We start from the raw sequence: 23,028 nt of genomic DNA on the forward strand, positions 1-23,028 counted from the left end.
CTCGGTCACGGCCTCGCAGCCTCCTGGTCCCTAGGCTGTCCCCAACTACCGACAGAGTCACCCTGAGCGGGCGACTGGACGTGCTGTGCCTCTTCCACAACGGCGGCTGCTGGCTGTTACCCTTTCGCACCCTGCATGGCGGCCATAAGCAGCACTTGAGAGAGTAGACGGCCGCGCTTAGGAGGGCAGGAGCAGTGGTCCTGAAGTGAAGCATCGGAATCTAAAACTGGTCACACAGGAACGGTTCAACACATAGACATTAATAAGAGTCAATCTTCTTGTACACAAGTAGGCATTGTGCCTCTTGTATTTAATTCCGATGCAATTTCTGTGTTTCATCGGCAATATGAAGGTTCAAGGGGTGTAGTAAACCAGAAGTGAAGCATCGGACTCTAAAACTGGTCTCACTGGAAAGGTTCAAAACATATGCAGTAAGAAGAGTCAGTCTTCTTGTACTTAAGTCGGCATTGTGCCTTTTATATTTAATTCCGGTGCAAATTCTGTGTTTCACCGTCAATAAGAAGGTCCAAGGGATACAGTAAACCTGAAGTGAAGCATCGGAATCTAAAACTGGTCTCACAGGAAACGTTCAGAACATAGACAGTAAGATGACTCAGTCTTCTTGTATTTAAGTCGGCATTGTACCTTTTGTATTTAATTCCGATGCAATATCTGTGTTTCATCGTCAATACGAAGGTCCAAGGGATACAGTAAACCTGAGGTGAAGCATAGGAATCGCAAACTGGTCTCACAGGAAAGGTTCTAAAGATACACAGTAAGAACTGTCAGTCTTCTTGTACTTAAGTCGGCATTGTGCGTTTTGTATTTAATTCTACTGCAATCTCTGTGTTTCATTGTCAATAAGAACGTCCAAGTGATACAGTAATCCTGAAGTGAAGCATCGGAATCTAAAACTGGTCTCACAGGAAAGGTTTAAAACATAGACAGTAGGAAGAGTAAGTCTTCTTGTACATAAGTCGTCATTGTGCCTTTTGCATTTAATTTCGATGCAACTTCTGTGTTTCATTGTCAATCAGAAGGTCCAAGGGATACAGTAAACCTGAAGCGAAGCATCGGAATCTAAAACTGGTCTCACAAGAAAGGTTCGAAACATAGACAGTAAGAAGAGTCAGCCTTCTTGTACCTAAGTCGGCATTGCGAATTTTGTATATAATTCCGATTCAATATCTGTGTTTCATCGTCAATAAGAAGGTCCACGAGATACAGAAAACCTGAAGTGAAGCATCGGAATCTAAAGCTGGTCACACAGGTAAGGTTCAAAACATAGAAAGTAAGAAGAGTCAGTCTTCTTGTACACAAGTAGGCATTGTGCCTTTTGTATTTAATTCCGATGCAATTTCTGTGTTTCATCGTCAATAAGAAGGTCCAAGGGATACAGTAAACCTGAACTGAAGCATCGGAATCTAAAACTGGTCTCACAGGAAAGATCAAATCATAGACAGTAAGAAGAGTGAGTCTTCTTGTACATAAGTCGTCATTGTACCTTTTGTACTTAATTCCGATGCAACGTCTGTGTTACATCGTCAATAAGAAGGTCCTAGGGATACAGTAAACCTGAAGCGAAGCTCAGGAATCTAAAACTGGTCTCACAGGAAAGGTTCAAAACATAGCCAGCAAGAAGAGTTAGCCTTCTTGTACCTAAGTCGGCATTGCGCCATTTGTATTTAATTTCGATGCTATTTCTGTGTTTCATTGTCAATAAGAAGGTATAAGGGGTACAGTAAACCAGAAGTGAAGCATCCATATCTAAGGCTGGTCTCACAGGAGAGGTTCAAAACATAGACAGTAAGAGGAGTTAGTCTTCTTGTACTTAAGTCAACATTGTGCCTATTGTATTTAATTCCGATGCAATTTTTGTGTTTGAGCGACAATAAGAAGGTCCAAGGGATACAGTAAACCCAAAGAGAAGCATCGGAATCTAAAACTGGTCTCACAGGAAATGATCAAAACATATGCAGTTAAAAGAGTCAGTCTTCTTGTACTTAAGTCGGCATTGTGCCTTTCGTATTTAATTCCGATGCAATTTCTGAGCTGCATCGTCAATAGGAAGGTCCAAGGGATACAGTAAACCTGAAGTGAACCATCGGAACCAAAACTGGTCTCACAGGAAAAGTTCAAAACATAGACAGTAAGAAGAGTCAGTCTTCTTGTACTTAAGTCGGCATTGTACCTATTGTATTTAATTCCGATGCAATATCTGTGTTTCATCGTCAATACGAAGGTCCAAGGGATACAGTAAACCTGAGGTGAAGCATCGGAATCGCAAACTGGTCTCACAGGAAAGGTTCAAAGCATAGGCAGTACGAAGTGTCAGTCTTCTTGTACTTAAGTCGGCATTGTGCCTTTTGTATTTATTTCCGTTGCAAGTTCTGTGTTTCATCGTCAGTAACAATGTCCAAGGGATACAGTAAACGCAGAGTGAAGAATCGGAATCTAAAACCCGTCCCGCAGGAAAGGTTCAAAACATAGAAAGTAAGAGGTATCAGTATTGTTGTTCTTAAGTCGGCATTGTGTCTTTTGTATTTAATTCCGATTCAATGTCGGTGTTTCATCGTCAATAAGAAGGTCCAAGCGATACAGAAAACCTGAAGTGAAGCTTTGGAATGCACAACTGGTCTCACTGGAAAGGTTCAAACATAGACAGTAAGAAGAGTCAGTCTTCTTGTACTTAAGTCGGCAATGTGCCTTTTGTATTTAATTCCGATGCAATTTCTGTCTTATCGTCAATAAGAAGGACCAAGGGATACTGTAAACCTGAAGTAAAGCATCGGAACATAAAACTGGTCTCAAGCGAAAGGTTCAAATCATAGACAGTGAGAAGAGTCAGTCTTCTAGTACTTAAGTCGGCATTGTGCCTTCTGTATTTAATTCCGATGCTATTTCTGTGTTTAATCGTCAATAAAAAGGTCCAAGGGATACAGTAAACCTGAAGTGAAGCATCGGAACATAAAACTGGTCTCACAGGAAAGGTTCAAAACATAGATAGTAAGAAAACTTAGTCTTCTTGTATTTAAGTCGGCATTATGCATTTTGTATTTATTTCCGATGCAATATCTGTGTTTCATCGTCAATAAGAAGGTGCAAGGGCTACAGTAAACCTGAAGTGAAGCATCGGAATCTAAAACTGGTCTCACAGGTAAGGTTCAAAGCATAGACAGTAAGAAGAGTCAGTCTTCTTGTACTTTAGTCGGCATTGTGCTTTTGTATTTAATTCCCATGCTATTACTGTATATCTTCGTCAATAAGAAGGGCCAAGGGATACAGTAAAACGGAAGTGAAGCATCGGAATCTGAAACTGGTCTCACAGGAGAGGGCCAAATCTTAGAATGTAAGAAGAGTCAATCCTCTTGTACTTAAGTCGGCATTGTGCCTTTTGTATTTAATTCCGATGCAATTTCTGTGTTTCATCGTCAATAAGAAAGTCCAAGGGATACAGTAAACCTGAAGTGAAGCATCGGAAACTACACTGGTGTCACAGGAGATGTTCAAAACATTGACACTAAGAAGAGTCAGTCTTCTTGTACTTAAGTAAGAATTGTGCATCCTGTATTTCATTCCGATGCATTTTCAGTGTTTCATCGTCAATAAGAAGGTGTAAGGGATATAGTAAACCTGAAGTGAAACATCGGAATCTAAAACTGGTCTCACAGGATAGGTTCCAATCGTAGACAGTAAGAAGAGTCGGCCTTCTTGTACTTATGTCGGCATTGTGCGTTTTGTGTTTAATTCCGATGCAAGTTCTGTGTTTCATCGTCAATAAGAAGGTCCAAGGGATACAGGAAACCTGAAGTGAAGCACCGGAAACTAAAACTGGCCTCACAGGAAATATTCAAAACATAGACAGTAGGAAGAGTCAGTCTTTTTGTACTTATGTCGGCAGTGTGCCTTTTGTATTTAATTCCGATGCAATTTCTGAATTGCATCGTCAACAGGAAGGTCCAAGGGATACAGTAAACCTGAAGTGAACCATCGGAATCTAAAACTGGTCTCACAAGACAGGTTCAAAGCATAGACAGTAAGAAGACTCAGTCTTCTTGTACTTAAGTCGGCATTGTACCTTTTGTATATATTTCCGATGCAATATCTGTGTTTCATCGTCAATACGAAGGTCCAAGGGATACAGTAAACCTGAGGTGAAGCATCGGAATCGCAAACTGGTCTCACAGGAATGGTTCAAAACATAGGCAGTAAGAAGTGTCAGTCTTCTTGTACTTAAGTCGGATTTTGCCTATTGTATTTATTTCCGAAGCAATCTCTGTGTTTCATTCTCAATAAAAAGGTCCATGGGACACAGTAATCCTGAAGTGAAGCATCGAAATCTAAAACTGGTCTCACAGGGAAGGTTCAGAACATAGACATTAAGAAGAGTAAGTCTTCTTGTACTTAAGTCAGCATTGTGCGTTTCGTATTTAATTCCGATGCAATTTCTGTGTTTCATCGTCAATAAGAAGGTCAAAGGGATACAGTAAACCTGAAGTGAAGCATCGGAATCCAAAACTGGTCTCACATGAATGGCTCAAAACATAGACGGTAAGAAGTGACATTCCTCTTGTACTTAAGTCGGCATAATGCATTTTGTATTTATTTCCGATGCAATTTCTGTGCTTCATCGTCAATAAGAAGGTCCAAGGGCTACAGTAAACCTGAAGTGAAGCATCGGAATCAAAAACTGGTCTCAAAGGTAAGGTTTAAACATAGACAGTAAGAATTGTCAGTCTTCTTGTAATTAAGTCAGCATTGTGCCTTTGTATTTAATTCCGATGCAATTTCTGTGTTTCATCGGCAATATGAAGGTTCAAGGGGTGTAGTAAACCAGAAGTGAAGCATCGGACTCTAAAACTGGTCTCACTGGAAAGGTTCAAAACATATGCAGTAAGAAGAGTCAGTCTTCTTGTACTTAAGTCGGCATTGTGCCTTTTATATTTAATTCCGGTGCAAATTCTGTGTTTCACCGTCAATAAGAAGGTCCAAGGGATACAGTAAACCTGAATTGAAGCATCGGAATCTAAAACTGGTCTCACAGGAAAGGTTCAGAACATAGACAGTAAGATGACTCACTCTTCTTGTATTTAAGTTGGCATTGTACCTTTTGTATTTAATTCCGATGCAATATCTGTGTTTCATCGTCAATACGAAGGTCCAAGGGATACAGTAAACCTGAGGTGAAGCATAGGAATCGGAAACTGGTCTCACAGGAAAGGTTCTAAAGATAGACAGTAAGAACTGTCAGTCTTCTTGTACTTAAGTCGGCATTGTGCCTTTTGTATTTAATTCTTATGCAATCTCTGTGTTTCATTGTCAATAAGAACGTCCAAGTGATACAGTAATCCTGAAGTGAAGCATCGGAATCTAAAACTGGTCTCACAGGAAAGGTTTAAAACATAGACAGTAGGAAGAGTCAGTCTTCTTGTACATAAGTCGTCATTGTGCCTTTTGCATTTAATTTCGATGCAACTTCTGTGTTTCATTGTCAATCAGAAGGTCCAAGGGATACAGTAAACCTGAAGCGAAGCATCGGAATCTCAAACTGGTCTCACAAGAAAGGTTCGAAACATAGACAGTAAGAAGTGTCAGCCTTCTTGTACCTAAGTCGGCATTGCGCCTTTTGTATATAATTCCGATTCAATACCTGTGTTTCATCGTCAATAAGAAGGTCCACGAGATACAGAAAACCTGAAGTGAAGCATCGGAATCTAAAGCTGGTCACACAGGTAAGGTTCAAAACATAGAAAGTAAGAAGAGTCAGTCTTCTTGTACACAAGTAGGCATTGTGCCTTTTGTATTTAATTCCGATGCAATTTCTGTGTTTCATCGTCAATAAGAAGGTCCAAGGGATACAGTAAACCTGAACTGAAGCATCGGAATCTAAAACTGGTCTCACAGGAAAGATCAAATCATAGACAGTAAGAAGAGTGAGTCTTCTTGTACATAAGTCGTCATTGTACCTTTTGTACTTAATTCCGATGCAACGTCTGTGTTACATCGTCAATAAGAAGGTCCTAGGGATACAGTAAACCTGAAGCGAAGCTCAGGAATCTAAAACTGGTCTCACAGGAAAGGTTCAAAACATAGCCAGCAAGAAGAGTTAGCCTTCTTGTACCTAAGTCGGCATTGCGCCATTTGTATTTAATTTCGATGCTATTTCTGTGTTTCATTGTCAATAAGAAGGTATAAGGGGTACAGTAAACCAGAAGTGAAGCACCCATATCTAAGGCTGGTCTCACAGGAGAGGTTCAAAACATAGACAGTAAGAGGAGTTAGTCTTCTTGTACTTAAGTCAACATTGTGCCTATTGTATTTAATTCCGATGCAATTTTTGTGTTTGAGCGACAATAAGAAGGTCCAAGGGATACAGTAAACCCAAAGAGAAGCATCGGAATCTAAAACTGGTCTCACAGGAAATGATCAAAACATATGCAGTTAAAAGAGTCAGTCTTCTTGTACTTAAGTCGGCATTGTGCCTTTCGTATTTAATTCCGATGCAATTTCTGAGCTGCATCGTCAATAGGAAGGTCCAAGGGATACAGTAAACCTGAAGTGAACCATCGGAACCAAAACTGGTCTCACAGGAAAAGTTCAAAACATAGACAGTAAGAAGAGTCAGTCTTCTTGTACTTAAGTCGGCATTGTACCTATTGTATTTAATTCCGATGCAATATCTGTGTTTCATCGTCAATACGAAGGTCCAAGGGATACAGTAAACCTGAGATGAAGCATCGGAATCGCAAACTGGTCTCACAGGAAAGGTTCAAAGCATAGGCAGTACGAAGTGTCAGTCTTCTTGTACTTAAGTCGGCATTGTGCCTTTTGTATTTATTTCCGTTGCAAGTTCTGTGTTTCATCGTCAGTAACAATGTCCAAGGGATACAGTAAACGCAGAGTGAAGAATCGGAATCTAAAACCCGTCCCGCAGGAAAGGTTCAAAACATAGAAAGTAAGAGGTATCAGTATTGTTGTTCTTAAGTCGGCATTGTGTCTTTTGTATTTATTTCCGATTCAATGTCGGTGTTTCATCGTCAATAAGAAGGTCCAAGCGATACAGAAAACCTGAAGTGAAGCTTTGGAATCCACAACTGGTCTCACTGGATAGGTTCAAACATAGACAGTAAGAAGAGTCAGTCTTCTTGTACTTAAGTCGGCAATGTGCCTTTTGTATTTAATTCCGATGCAATTTCTGTCTTATCGTCAATAAGAAGGACCAAGGGATACTGTAAACCTGAAGTAAAGCATCGGAACATAAAACTGGTCTCAAGCGAAAGGTTCAAATCATAGACAGTGAGAAGAGTCTGTCTTCTAGTACTTAAGTCGGCATTGTGCCTTCTGTATTTAATTCCGATGCTATTTCTGTGTTTAATCGTCAATAAAAAGGTCCAAGGGATACAGTAAACCTGAAGTGAAGCATCGGAACATAAAACTGGTCTCACAGGAAAGGCTCAAAACATAGATAGTAAGAAAACTTAGTCTTCTTGTATTTAAGTCGGCATTATGCATTTTGTATTTATTTCCGATGCAATATCTGTGTTTCATCGTCAATAAGAAGGTGCAAGGGCTACAGTAAACCTGAAGTGAAGCATCGGAATCTAAAACTGGTCTCACAGGTAAGGTTCAAAGCATAGACAGTAAGAAGAGTCAGTCTTCTTGTACTTTAGTCGGCATTGTGCTTTTGTATTTAATTCCCATGCTATTACTGTATATCTTCGTCAATAAGAAGGGCCAAGGGATACAGTAAAACGGAAGTGAAGCATCGGAATCTGAAACTGGTCTCACAGGAGAGGGCCAAATCTTAGAATGTAAGAAGAGTCAATCCTCTTGTACTTAAGTCGGCATTGTGCCTTTTGTATTTAATTCCGATGCAATTTCTGTGTTTCATCGTCAATAAGAAAGTCCAAGGGATACAGTAAACCTGAAGTGAAGCATCGGAAACTACACTGGTGTCACAGGAGATGTTCAAAACATTGACACTAAGAAGAGTCAGTCTTCTTGTACTTAAGTAAGAATTGTGCATCCTGTATTTCATTCCGATGCATTTTCAGTGTTTCATCGTCAATAAGAAGGTGTAAGGGATATAGTAAACCTGAAGTGAAACATCGGAATCTAAAACTGGTCTCACAGGATAGGTTCCAATCGTAGACAGTAAGAAGAGTCGGCCTTCTTGTACTTATGTCGGCATTGTGCGTTTTGTGTTTAATTCCGATGCAAGTTCTGTGTTTCATCGTCAATAAGAAGGTCCAAGGGATACAGGAAACCTGAAGTGAAGCACCGGAAACTAAAACTGGCCTCACAGGAAATATTCAAAACATAGACAGTAGGAAGAGTCAGTCTTTTTGTACTTATGTCGGCAGTGTGCCTTTTGTATTTAATTCCGATGCAATTTCTGAATTGCATCGTCAACAGGAAGGTCCAAGGGATACAGTAAACCTGAAGTGAACCATCGGAATCTAAAACTGGTCTCACAAGACAGGTTCAAAGCATAGACAGTAAGAAGACTCAGTCTTCTTGTACTTAAGTCGGCATTGTACCTTTTGTATATATTTCCGATGCAATATCTGTGTTTCATCGTCAATACGAAGGTCCAAGGGATACAGTAAACCTGAGGTGAAGCATCGGAATCGCAAACTGGTCTCACAGGAATGGTTCAAAACATAGGCAGTAAGAAGTGTCAGTCTTCTTGTACTTAAGTCGGATTTTGCCTATTGTATTTATTTCCGAAGCAATCTCTGTGTTTCATTCTCAATAAAAAGGTCCATGGGACACAGTAATCCTGAAGTGAAGCATCGAAATCTAAAACTGGTCTCACAGGGAAGGTTCAGAACATAGACATTAAGAAGAGTAAGTCTTCTTGTACTTAAGTCAGCATTGTGCGTTTCGTATTTAATTCCGATGCAATTTCTGTGTTTCATCGTCAATAAGAAGGTCAAAGGGATACAGTAAACCTGAAGTGAAGCATCGGAATCCAAAACTGGTCTCACATGAATGGCTCAAAACATAGACGGTAAGAAGTGACATTCCTCTTGTACTTAAGTCGGCATAATGCATTTTGTATTTATTTCCGATGCAATTTCTGTGCTTCATCGTCAATAAGAAGGTCCAAGGGCTACAGTAAACCTGAAGTGAAGCATCGGAATCAAAAACTGGTCTCAAAGGTAAGGTTTAAACATAGACAGTAAGAATTGTCAGTCTTCTTGTAATTAAGTCAGCATTGTGCCTTTGTATTTAATTCCGATGCAATTTCCGTGTTTCATCGGCAATATGAAGGTTCAAGGGGTGTAGTAAACCAGAAGTGAAGCATCGGACTCTAAAACTGGTCTCACTGGAAAGGTTCAAAACATATGCAGTAAGAAGAGTCAGTCTTCTTGTACTTAAGTCGGCATTGTGCCTTTTATATTTAATTCCGGTGCAAATTCTGTGTTTCACCGTCAATAAGAAGGTCCAAGGGATACAGTAAACCTGAATTGAAGCATCGGAATCTAAAACTGGTCTCACAGGAAAGGTTCAGAACATAGACAGTAAGATGACTCACTCTTCTTGTATTTAAGTTGGCATTGTACCTTTTGTATTTAATTCCGATGCAATATCTGTGTTTCATCGTCAATACGAAGGTCCAAGGGATACAGTAAACCTGAGGTGAAGCATAGGAATCGGAAACTGGTCTCACAGGAAAGGTTCTAAAGATAGACAGTAAGAACTGTCAGTCTTCTTGTACTTAAGTCGGCATTGTGCCTTTTGTATTTAATTCTTATGCAATCTCTGTGTTTCATTGTCAATAAGAACGTCCAAGTTATACAGTAATCCTGAAGTGAAGCATCGGAATCTAAAACTGGTCTCACAGGAAAGGTTTAAAACATAGACAGTAGGAAGAGTCAGTCTTCTTGTACATAAGTCGTCATTGTGCCTTTTGCATTTAATTTCGATGCAACTTCTGTGTTTCATTGTCAATCAGAAGGTCCAAGGGATACAGTAAACCTGAAGCGAAGCATCGGAATCTCAAACTGGTCTCACAAGAAAGGTTCGAAACATAGACAGTAAGAAGTGTCAGCCTTCTTGTACCTAAGTCGGCATTGCGCCTTTTGTATATAATTCCGATTCAATACCTGTGTTTCATCGTCAATAAGAAGGTCCACGAGATACAGAAAACCTGAAGTGAAGCATCGGAATCTAAAGCTGGTCACACAGGTAAGGTTCAAAACATAGAAAGTAAGAAGAGTCAGTCTTCTTGTACACAAGTAGGCATTGTGCCTTTTGTATTTAATTCCGATGCAATTTCTGTGTTTCATCGTCAATAAGAAGGTCCAAGGGATACAGTAAACCTGAACTGCAGCATCGGAATCTAAAACTGGTCTCACAGGAAAGATCAAATCATAGACAGTAAGAAGAGTGAGTCTTCTTGTACATAAGTCGTCATTGTGCCTTTTGTACTTAATTCCGATGCAACTTCTGTGTTACATCGTCAATAAGAAGGTCCTAGGGATACAGTAAACCTGAAGCGAAGCTCAGGAATCTAAAACTGGTCTCACAGGAAAGGTTCAAAACATAGCCAGCAAGAAGAGTTAGCCTTCTTGTACCTAAGTCGGCATTGCGCCATTTGTATTTAATTCCGATGCTATTTCTGTGTTTCATTGTCAATAAGAAGGTATAAGGGGTACAGTAAACCAGAAGTGAAGCATCCATATCTAAGACTGGTCTCACAGGAGAGGTTCAAAACATAGACAGTAAGAGGAGTTAGTCTTCTTGTACTTAAGTCAACATTGTGCCTATTGTATTTAATTCCGATGCAATTTCTGTGTTTGAGCGACAATAAGAAGGTCCAAGGGATACAGTAAACCCAAAGAGAAGCATCGGAATCTAAAACTGGTCTCACAGGAAATGATCAAAACATATGCAGTTAGAAGAGTCAGTCTTCTTGTACTTAAGTCGGCATTGTGCCTTTCGTATTTAATTCCGATGCAATTTCTGAGCTGCATCGTCAATAGGAAGGTCCAAGGGATACAGTAAACCTGAAGTGAACCATCGGAACCAAAACTGGTCTCACAGGAAAAGTTCAAAACATAGACAGTAAGAAGCCTCAGTCTTCTTGTACTTAAGTCGGCATTGTACCTTCTGTATTTAATTCCGATGCAATATCTGTGTTTCATCGTCAATACGAAGGTCCAAGGGATACAGTAAACCTGAGGTGAAGCATCGGAATCGCAAACTGGTCTCACAGGACAGGTTCAAAGCATAGGCAGTAAGAAGTGTCAGTCTTCTTGTACTTAAGTCGGCATTGTGCCTATTGTATTTAATTCCGATGCAATCTCTGTGTTTCATTCTCAATAAGAAGGTCCAAGGGGTACAGTAATCCCTAAGTGAAGCATCGGAATCTAAAACTGGTCTCACAGGAAAGGTTAAAAACATAGACAGTAAGAAGAGTCAGCCTTGTTGTACTTATGTCGGCATTGTGCGTTTTCTGTTTAATTCCGATGCAATTTCTGTGTTTCATCGTCAATAAGAAGGCCCAAGGCATACAGTAAACATGAAGTGAAGCATCGAAATCAAAAACAGGTCTCATAGGAAACGTTTAAACCATAGATAGTATGATGAGTCTGTCTTCTGGTACTTAAGTTGCCATTGGGCCTATTGTATTTAAATCCAAGGCAATATTTGTGTTTCTTCGACAATAAGAAGGTCAAAGGGATACAGTAAACCTGAAGTGAAGCATCGGAATCCAAAACTGGTCTCACATGAATGGCTCAAAATATAGACATTAAGAAGTGACATTCCTCTTGTACTGAAGTCGGCATTATGCATTTTGTATTTATTTCCGATGCAATTTCTGTGCTTCATCGTCAATAAGAAGGTGCAAGGTGTACAGTAATCCTGAAGTGAAGTATCGGAATCTAAAACTGGTCTTACAGGAAAGGTTCAAATCATAGAATGTAAGAAGAGTCAGCAATCTTGTACTTAATTCGACATTATGTCTTTTTGTATCTAATTCTGATGCAATTTCTGTGTTTCATCGTCAATTAGAAGGTCCAAGGGGTACTATAAACCGGAAGTGAAGCATCCATATTTAAAACTGGTCTCTCATTAGAGGTTCAAATCATAGACAGTAAGTAGAGTCAGCCTTCTTTTACTTAAGTTAACATTGTGCCTTTTGTATTTAAATCCGATGCAATTTCTGTGTTTGATCGTCAATAAATAGGGCCATGTGATACAGTAAACCCGAAGTGAAGCATCGGAATCTAAAATTGGTCTCACAGGAAATGTTCAAAACATATGGAGTATGAAGAGTCAGTCTTCTTGTACTTATGTCGGCATTGTGCCTTTTGTATTTAATTCCGGTGCAAATTCTGTGTTTCACCGTAAATATGAAGGTCCAAGGGATACATTAAACTTGAAGTGAAGCATCGGAATCTAAAACTGGTCAGACAGGAAAGGTTCAAAGTATAGACGGGAAGAAGAGTCAGTCTTCTTGTACTTAAGTCGGCATTGTGCCTTTTGTATTTATTTCCGTTGCAAGTTCTGTGTTTCATCGTCAATAACAATGTCCAAGGGATACAGTAAACGTAGAGTGAAGAATCGGAATCTAAAACCCGTCCCGCAGGAAAGGTTCAAAACATAGAAAGTAAGAGGAATCAGTATTCTTGTTCTTAAGTCGGCATTGTGCGTTTTGTATTTAATTCCGATTCAATGTCGGTGTTTCATCGTCAATAAGAAGGTCCAAGTGATACAGAAAACCTGAAGTGAAGCTTCGGAATCCACAACTGGTCTCACTGGAAAGGTTCAAACATAGACAGTAAGAAGAGTCAGTCTTCTTGTACTTAAGTCGGCAATGTGCCTTTTGTATTTAATTCCGATGCAATTTCTGTCTTATCGTCAATAAGAAGGACCAAGGGATACTGTAAACCTGAAGTGAAGCATCGGAACATAAAACTGGTCTCAAGCGAAAGGTTCATATCATAGACAGTGAGAAGAGTCAGTCTTCTAGTACTTAAGTCGGCATTGTGCCCTCTGTATATAATTCCGAAGCTATTTCTGTGTTTAATCGTCAATAAAAAGGTCCAAGGGATACAGTAAACCTGAAGTGAAGCATCGGAACATAAAACTGGTCTCACAGGAAAGGTTCAAAACATAGATAGTAAGAAGACTTAGTCTTCTTGTATTTAAGTCGGCATTATGCATTTTGTATTTATTTCCGATGCAATATCTGTGTTTCATCGTCAATAAGAAGGTGCAAGGGCTACAGTAAACCTGAAGTGAAGCATCGGAATCTAAAACTGGTCTCACAGGTAAGGTTCAAAGCATAGACAGTAAGAAGAGTCAGTCTTCTTGTAATTTAGTCGGCATTGTGCTTTTGTATTTAATTCCAATGCTATTACTGTATATCTTCGTCAATAAGAAGGGCCAAGGGATACAGTAAAACGGAAGTGAAGCATCGGAATCTGAAACTGGTCTCACAGGAGAGGGCCAAATCTTAGAATGTAAGAAGAGTCAATCCTCTTGTACTTAAGTCGGCATTGTGCCTTTTGTATTTAATTCCGATGCAATTTCTGTGTTTCATCGTCAATAAGAAAGTCCAAGGGATACAGTAAACCTGAAGTGAAGCATCGGAAACCACACTGGTGTCACAGGAGATGTTCAAAACATTGACACTAAGAAGAGTCAGTCTTCTTGTACTTAAGTAAGAATTGTGCATCCTGTATTTCATTCCGATGCATTTTCAGTGTTTCATCGTCAATAAGAAGGTCTAAGGGATATAGTAAACCTGAAGTGAAACATCGGAATCTAAAACTGGTGTCACAGGATAGGTTCCAATCGTAGACAGTAAGAAGAGTCGGCCTTCTTGTACTTATGTCGGCATTGTGCGTTTTGTGTTTAATTCCAATCCAATTTCTGTTGAAAAATGGCTCTGAGCACTATGGGACTTAACAACTATGGTCATCAGTCCCCTAGAACTTAGAACTACTTAAACCTAACTAACCTAAGGACAGCACACAACACCCAGCCATCATGCAATTTCTGTGTTTCATCGTCAATAAGAAGGCCCAAGGGATACAGTAAACCTGAAGTGAAGCATCGGAATCTAAAACTGCTTTCACAGGGAATGTTCAAAACATAGACAGTAAGAAGAGTCAGTCTTCTTGTACTTTGGTCGCCATTGGGCCTTTTGTATTTAAATCCGATGCAATTTCAGTGTTTCTTCGTCAATAAGAAGGTCAAAGGGATACAGTAAACCTGAAGTGAAGCATCGGAATCCAAAACTGATCTCACAGATAAGGTTCAAAGCATTGACAGTAAGAAGAGTCAGTCTTCTTGTACTTAAACCGGCATTGTGCCTTTTGTATTTAATTCCGATGCAATTTCTGGGTTTCATCGCCAATAAGTAGGTCCAAGGGATAGAGTAAACCTAAAGTGAAGCATCGAAATCTAAAACTGGTCTCACAGGAAAGGTTCCAATCATAGACAGTAAGAAGAGTCAGCTTTCTTGTACTTAATTCGGCATTGTGCGTTTTGTGTTTAATTCCGATGCAAGTTCTGTGTTTCATCGTCAATAAGAAGGTCCAAGGGATACAGGAAACCTGAAGTGAAGCACCGGAAACTAAAACTGGCCTCACAGGAAATATTCAAAACATAGACAGTAGGAAGAGTCAGCCTTCTTGTACCTAAGTCTGCATTGTGCCATTTGTATTTAATTCAGATTCAATAACTGTGTTTCATCGTCAATAAGAAGGTCCAAGTGATACAGTAAACCTGAAGTGAAGCACCGGAATCTAAAGCTGGTCACACAGGAAAGGTTCAAAAGATAGACAGTAAGAAGAGTCAGTCTTTTTGTACTTATGTCGGCAGTGTGCCTTTTGTATTTAATTCCGATGCAATTTCTGAATTGCATCGTCAACAGGAAGGTCCAAGGGATACAGTAAACCTGAAGTGAACCATCGGAATCTAAAACTGGTCTCACAAGACAGGTTCAAAGCATAGACAGTAAGAAGACTCAGTCTTCTTGTACTTAAGTCGGCATTGTACCTTTTGTATATATATCCGATGCAATATCTGTGTTTCATCGTCAATACGAAGGTCCAAGGGATACAGTAAACCAGAGGTGAAGCATCGGAATCGCAAACTGGTCTCACAGGAATGGTTCAAAACATAGACAGTAAGAAGTGTCAGTCTTCTTGAACTTAAGTCGGATTTTGCCTATTGTATTTATTTCCGAAGCAATCTCTGTGTGTCATTCTCAATAAAAAGGTCCATGGGACACAGTAATCCTGAAGTGAAGCATCGAAATCTAAAACTGGTCTCACAGGGAAGGTTCAGAACATAGACATTAAGAAGAGTAAGTCTTCTTGTACTTAAGTCAGCATTGTGCGTTTCGTATTTAATTCCGATGCAATTTCTGTGTTTCATCGTCATAAAGAAGGTCCAAGGGATTCAGTAAACCTGAAGTGAAGCATCAGAATCTAAAACTGGTCTCCCAGGAAACGTTCAAATCATAGACAGTAAGAAGTGTCGGTCTTCTTGTACTTAAGTCGGCATTGTGCCTTTTGTATTTAATTCGGTAGCAATTTCTGTGTTTCATCGTCAATAAAAAGGTCCAAGGGATACACTAAACCTGAAGTGAAGCATCGATATCCAAAACTGGTCTCACCGGATTGGTTCAAAAGATAGACAGTAAGAAGAGTCAGTCTTCTTGCACGTAAGTCGGCATTGTGCCTTATATACATAATTCGGATGCAATTTCTGTGTTTCATCGTCAATAAGAACGTCCATGGGATACAGTAAACCTGAAGTGCAGCATCGGATTCTGAAACTGGTCTCACAGGGAAGCTTCAATTCATAGCCAGTAAGAAGAAGCAGTCTTCTTATAATTAAGTCGGCAATGTGCCTTTTGCATTTAATTCCGATGCAATTTCTGTGTTTCTTCGTCAGTAAGAAGGTCCAAGGGATACAGTTAACCTGAAGTGAAGCATCCGAATCTAAAACTGGTCTCACAGGAAAGGTTAAAAACATAGACAGTAAGAAGAGTCAGCCTTGTTGTACTTATGTCGGCATTGTGCGTTTTGTGTTTAATGCCGATGCAATTTCTGGGTTACATCGTCAATAAGAAGGCCCAAGGGATACAGTAATCCTGAAGTGAAGCATCGGAATCTAAAACTGTTCTCACAGGAATTGTTCAAAACATAGACAGTAAGAAGAGTCAGTCTTCTTGTACTTAAGTCGCCATTGTGCCTTTGAAATTAATTCCAAAGCAATTTCTGTCTTTCATCGTCAATAAGAATTCCCACGGGTACTGTAAAGCTGAAGTGAAGCATCGGAAGCTAAAACTGGTCACATAGGAAAGGTTCAAACTATAGACACTAAGATGAGTCTGTCTTCTTGTACTTATGAAGGCATTGTGCCATTTGCATTTAAATCCGATGCAATGTCTGTGTTTCTTCGTCAATAATGAGGACCATGGGATACAGTTAACCTGAAGTGAAGCATCGGAATCTAAAACTGGTCTCACTGTATATGCTCAAAACATAGACAGTAAGAAGAGTCAGGCTACTTGTACTTAAGTCGGCAATGTGCCTTTTGTATTTAATTCCGTTGCAATTTCTGTGCTTCATCGTCAATAAGAAGGTCCAAGGGATACAGTAAACCTGAAGTGAAGCATCGGAATCTAAAACTGGTCTCACAGGTAAGGCTCAAAGCATGGACAGGAAGAAGAGTCAGTCCTCTTGTACTTAAGTCGGCATTGTGCCTTTTGTATTTAATTCCGATGCAATTTATGTGTTTCATCGTCAATAAGTACGCCTAAGGGATACAGTACACTTGAAGTGAAGCATCGGAATCAAAAACTGATCCCACTGGAAAGGTTCAAAAAATAGGCAGTAAGAAGAGTCAGTCTTCTTGTACTTAAGTGCGCTTTTTGCTTTTGTATTTAATTCCGATGCAATTTCTGTGTTTCATCGTCAATGTGGAGGTACAAGGGATTCAGAAAATATGAAGTGAAGCATCGGAATCTAAAACTGATCTCACAGATAAGGTTCAAAGCATAGACAGTAAGAAGAGTCAGTCTTCTTGTGCTTAAACCGGCATTGTGCCTATTGTATTTAATTCCGATGCAATTTCTGGGTTTCATAGTCAATAAGTAGGTCCATGGGATAGAGTAAACCTAAAGTGAGGCATCGAAATCTGAAACTGGTCCCACAGGAAAGGCTCAAATCATAAACTGTAAGAAGAGTCTGACTTCTTGTACTTAAGTCGCCATTTAGCCTTTTGTATTTAAATCCGATGCAATTTCAATGTTTCTTCGTTAATAAGAAGGTCAAAGGGATACAGTAAACCTCAAGTGAAGCATCGGAATCCAAAACTGGTCTCACATGAATGGCTCAAAATATAGACGGTAAGAAGTGACATTCCTCTTCCACTTTAGTCGGCATTATGCATTTTGTATTCATTTCCGATGCAATTTCTGAGTTTAATCGTCAATAAGAAGGTGCAAGGGCTACAGTAAACCTGAAGTGAAGCATCGGAATCTAAAACTGGTCTCACAGGTAAGGTTCAAAGCATAGACATTAAGAAGAGTCAGTCTTCTTGTACTTAAGTTGGCATTGGGCTTTTGTATTTAATTCCCATGCTATTCCTGTATTTCATCGTCAATAAGAAGGTCCTAGGGATACAGTAAACCGGAAGTGAAGCATCGGAATCTAACAGTGGTCTCACAGGAAAGGTTCAAATCTTAGAATGTAAGAGGAGTCAGCCTTCTTGCACTTAAGTCGGCATTGTGCGTTTTGCGTTTAATTCCGATGCAAGTTCTGTGTTACATCGTCAATGAGAAGGTCCAAGGGATACAGGAAACCTGAAGGGAAGCACCGGAATCTAAAACTGGTCTCACAGGAAATGTTCAAAACATAGACAGTAGGAAGCGTCAGTCTCCTTGTACTTAAGTCGCCATTGTGCCTTTGTATATAATTCCAATGCAATTTCTGTGTTTCATCGTCAATAAGAAGGTCCAAGGGTTACACTAAACCTGAAGTGAAGCATCGGAATCTAAACCTGGTCTCACAGGAAAGGTTCAAAACATAGACAGTAAGATCACTCAGTCTTCTTGTACTTAAGTCGTCATTGTGCCTTTTGTATTTAATTCGGTAGCAATTTCTGTGTTTCATCGTCAATAAAAAGGTCCAAAGGATACACTAAACCTGAAGTGAAGCATCGATATCCAAAACTGGTCTCACAGGAAAGGTTCAAAAGGTAGACAGTAAGAAGAGTCAGTCTTTTTGTACTTATGTCGGCAGTGTGCCTTTTGTATTTAATTCCGATGCAATTTCTGTGAATCATCGTCAATAAGAAGGTCCAAGGGAAACAGTAAACGTCTAGTGAAGCATCGATATCTAAAACTAGTCCCACAGGCAAGGCTCAAATCATCGAAAGTAAGAAGAGTCACTTATCTTGTACTTAAATCGGCATTGTGCATTTAGTATATAATTCCTATGCAATTTCTGTGTTTCATCGTCAATTAGAAGGTCCAAGGGTCACAGTAAACCTGACGTAAAGCATCGATATCTAAAACTGGTCTCACGGGAACGGCTGAAATCATAGAATGTAGGAAGAGTCAGTCTTCTTGTACATAAGTCGGCATTGGGCCTTTTGTATTTAAATCCCATGCAATTTCTGTGTTTCATCGTCAATAAGAAGGTCCATGTGATACAGTAAACATGAAGTGAAACATCGGAATCCAATACTGGTCTCACAGGAAAGGTTCAAAACATAGACAGTAAGAAGAGTCAGTCTTATTGTACTTAAGTCGGCATTGTGCCTTTTGTATTTAACTCCGATGCAATTTCTGTGTTTCATCGCCAATAAGAAGGTCCAAGGGATACAGTAGACCTGAAGTGAAGCATCGGAATCTAAAACTGGTCTCACAGGAAACGCTCAAATCAAAGAATGTATGAAGAGTCAGTCTTCTTGTACTTAAGTCGGTTTTTTGCGATTTGTATTGAATTCCTATGCAATTTCTGTGTTATATCGTCAATATGAAGGTAAAAGGGATACAGTAAACCTGAAGTGAAGCATCGGAATCAAAAACTTGTCTCACAGGAAAGATTCAAACCATAGACAGTAAGAAGAGTCAGTCTTATTGTTTTTAAGTCGGCATTGTGCGTTTTGTATTTACTTCCGATGCAATTTCTTTGTTTCATAGTCAATAAGAAGGTCGAAGGGATACAGTACACCTGAAGTGAAGCATCGATATCTAAAACTGTTCTCACAGGAAGGGCTCAAATCATAAAATGTAGGAAGAGTCAGTCCTCTTGTACTGAACTCAGCATTGTGTATTTTGTATTTAATTCCGATGCAATTTCTGTACCTCGTCGTCAATAAGAACGTCAAAGGGGTACAGTAAGCCTGTGTTGAAGCATCGGAATCTAAAATTGGTCTCACAGGAAAGGTTCAAAGCATAGACATTAAGAATAGTCACTCTTCTTGCACTTAAGTCGGCATTGTGCTTTTTCAATTTAATTCCGATGCAATTTCTGTGTTTCATCGTCAATAAGAAGGTCCAAGGGATACAGAAAACTTGAAGTGAGGCATCGATATCTAAAACTTGTCTCACAAGAAAGGCTCAAATCATAGAAAGTAAGAAGAGTCAGTCTTCTTGCACTCAAGTCGGCATTGTGCCTTTTGCTTATAATTCCGATGCAATATCTGTGTTTCATCGTCAATAAGAAGGTCCAAGGGATACGGTAAACCTGAAGTGAAGCATCAATATCGAAAAATTGGCCTCACAGAAAAGGCTCAATCAAAGAATGTAAGAAGAGTCAGTACTCTTGTGCTTAAGTCGGCATTATGCCTTTTGTATCTAATTCCGATGCAATTTCTGTGTTTCATCGTCAATTAGAAGGTACAAGGGATACTGTAGACCTGAAGTGAAGCAACGGAATCTAAAACTGGTCGCAGAGGAAACGCTCAAATCAAAGAATGAATGAAGAGTCAGTGTTCTTGTACTTAAGTCGGCATTGTGCCTTTTGTATTTAATTCCGATGCAATTTCTGTGTTTCATCGTCAATAAGAAGGTCCAAGGGATACAGTACACCTGAAGTGAAGCATCGGAATCTAAAACTGGTCTCACAGGACAGGTTCAAAACATAGACAGGGAGAAGATTCAGTCCTCTTGTACTTAAATCGGCATTGTGCCTTTTGTGCTTAATACCGATGCAATTTCTGTGTTTCATCGTCAATTAAAACGTCCAAGGGATACAGTAATCCTGAAGTGATGCAACGATATCTAAAACCGGCCTCACAGGAAAGGCTCAAATCATTGAATGTAAGAAGTGTCGGTCTTCTTGTACTTACGTTGGCATTGTGCCTTTTATGTTTAATTCCGATGCAATTTCTGTGTTTCATCGTCAATACGAAGGTCCATCGGATACAGTAAACCTGCAGTGAAGCATCGGAATCTAAAACTGGTATCAAATGAAGGGCCCAAATCATAGGCAGTAAGAAGAGTCAATCTTCTTGTACTTAAATCGGCATTGTGCCTTTGCGTCTAATTCTGATGCAATTTCTGTGTTTCATCGTCAATTAAAAGGTCTAAGGGATACAGTAACCTGAAGTGAAGCATCGGACTCAAAAACTGGTCTCACAGGAAAGGTTCAAACCATAGACAGTAAAGAGGGTCAGTCTTCTTGTACTTAAGTCGGCATTGTGCGTTTTGAATTTACTTCCGATGCAATTTCTTTGTTTCATCGTCAATAAGAAGGTCCAAGGGTTACAGTAAACCGGAAGTGAAGCATCGGAATCTAAACCTGGTCTCACAGGAAAGGTTCAAAACATAGACAGTAAGATCACTCAGTCTTCTTGTACTTAAGTCGGCATTGTGCCTTTTGTATTTAATTCGGTAGCAATTTCTGTGAATCATCGTCAATAAGAAGGTCCAAGGGAAACAGTAAACTTCTAGTGAAGCATCGATATCTAAACCTAGTCCCACAGGCAAGGCTCAAATCATCGAAATTAAGAAGAGTCACTTATCTTGTACTTAAGTCTCCACTGTGCATCTTGTATTTAATTCCGATGCAATTTCTGTGTTTCATCGTCAATAAGAATTTCGAAGGTATACAGTAAACCTGAAGTGAAGCATCGGAATCTAAAACTGGTCTCACAGAAAAGGCTCGATTCATAGAATGTAATAAGAGTCAGTCCCACTGTAGTTGAGTCGGCATTCTGCATTTTGTATTTAATTCCGATGCAATTACTGAGTTACATCGTCAATAAGAAGGTCCAAGGAATACAGTAAACCTAAAGTGTAGCAACGATATCTAAAACTGGTCTCACAGGAAATGCTCACATCATAGAATGTAATGAGAGTCAGTCTACTTGTACTTAAGTCGGAATTGTGCACTTTGTATTTAATTCCGATGCAATTTCTGTGTTTCATCGTCAACATGAAGGTCCATGGGATACAGTACACCTGAAGTGAAGCATCGGAATCTAAAACTGTTATCACAGGATAGGCTCAAAACATAGACAGTAAGATCACTCAGTCTTCTTGCACTTAAGTCGGCATTGTGCCTTTTGCATTCAATTCCGATGCAATATCTGTGTTTCATCGTCAAAAAGAATTTCCAAGGGATACAGTAAACCTGAAGTGACGCATCGGAATCTAAAACTTGTCGCACAGGAAAGGCTCAAATCATAGAATGAAAGAAGTGTCAGTCTTCGACATTGGGCCTTTTGTATTTAAATCCCATGCAATATCTGTGTTTCATCGTCAATAAGAAGGTCCATGTGATACAGTAAACATGAAGTGAAACATCGGAATCCAATACTGGTCTCACAGGAAAGGTTCAAAACATAGACAGTAAGAAGAGTCAGTCTTATTGTACTTAACTCGGCATTGTGCCTTTTGTAAATAATTCCGATACAATTTCTGTGTTTCATCGTCAATAAGAAGGTCCAAGGGATACAGTATACCTAAAGTGAAGCATCAACATCTAAAACTGCACTCACAGGAGTGGCTCAAATCGTAGAATGTAAGAAGAGTCAGTCCTCTTGTACTTAAGTCGGCATTGTGCCTTTTGTATTTAACTCCGATGCAATTTCTGTGTTTCATCGCCAATAAGAAGGTCGAAGGGATACAGTATACCTGAAGTGAAGCATCGATATCTAAAACTGGTCTCACACGAAAGGCTCAAATCATAGAATGTAAGATGAGTCAGTCCTCTTTTACTTAAGTCGGCATTGTGCCTTTTGTATTTAATTCCGATGCAATTTCTGTGTTTCATCGTCAATAAGAAGGTCCAAGGGATACAGTACACCTGAAGTGAAGCATCGGAATCTAAAACTGGTCTCACAGGACAGGTTCAAAACATAGACAAGGAGAAGATTCAGTCCTCTTGTACTTAAATCGGCATTGTGCCTTTTGTGTTTAATACCGATGCAATTTCTGTGTTTCATCGTCAATTAAAACGTCCAAGGGATACAGTAATCCTGAAGTGATGCAACGATATCTAAAACCGGCCTCACAAGAAAGGCTCAAATCATTGAATGTAAGAAGTGTCGGTCGTCTTGTACTTACGTTGGCATTGTGCCTTTTATGTTTAATTCCGATGCAATTTCTGTGTTTCATCGTCAATACGAAGGTCCATCGGATACAGTAAACCTGCAGTGAAGCATCGGAATCTAAAACTGGTATCAAATGAAGGGCCCAAATCATAGGCAGTAAGAAGAGTCAATCTTCTTGTACTTAAATCGGCATTGTGCCTTTGCGTCAAATTCTGATGCAATTTCTGTGTTTCATCGTCAATTAAAAGGTCTAAGGGATACAGTAACCTGAAGTGAAGCATTGGAATTAAAAACTGGTCTCACAGGAAAGGTTCAAACCATAGACAGTAAAGTGGGTCAGTCTTCTTGTACTTAAGTCGGCATTGTGCGTTTTGTATTTACTTCCGATGCAATTTCTTTGTTTCATAGTCAATAAGAAGTTCGAAGGGATACAGTATACCTGAAGTGAAGCATCGATATCTAAAACTGGTGTCACACGAAAGGCTC

The sequence above is a fragment of the Schistocerca americana genome, chromosome 3 (assembly GCF_021461395.2).
Source record: "Schistocerca americana isolate TAMUIC-IGC-003095 chromosome 3, iqSchAmer2.1, whole genome shotgun sequence".
NCBI lineage: Eukaryota > Metazoa > Arthropoda > Insecta > Orthoptera > Acrididae > Schistocerca > Schistocerca americana.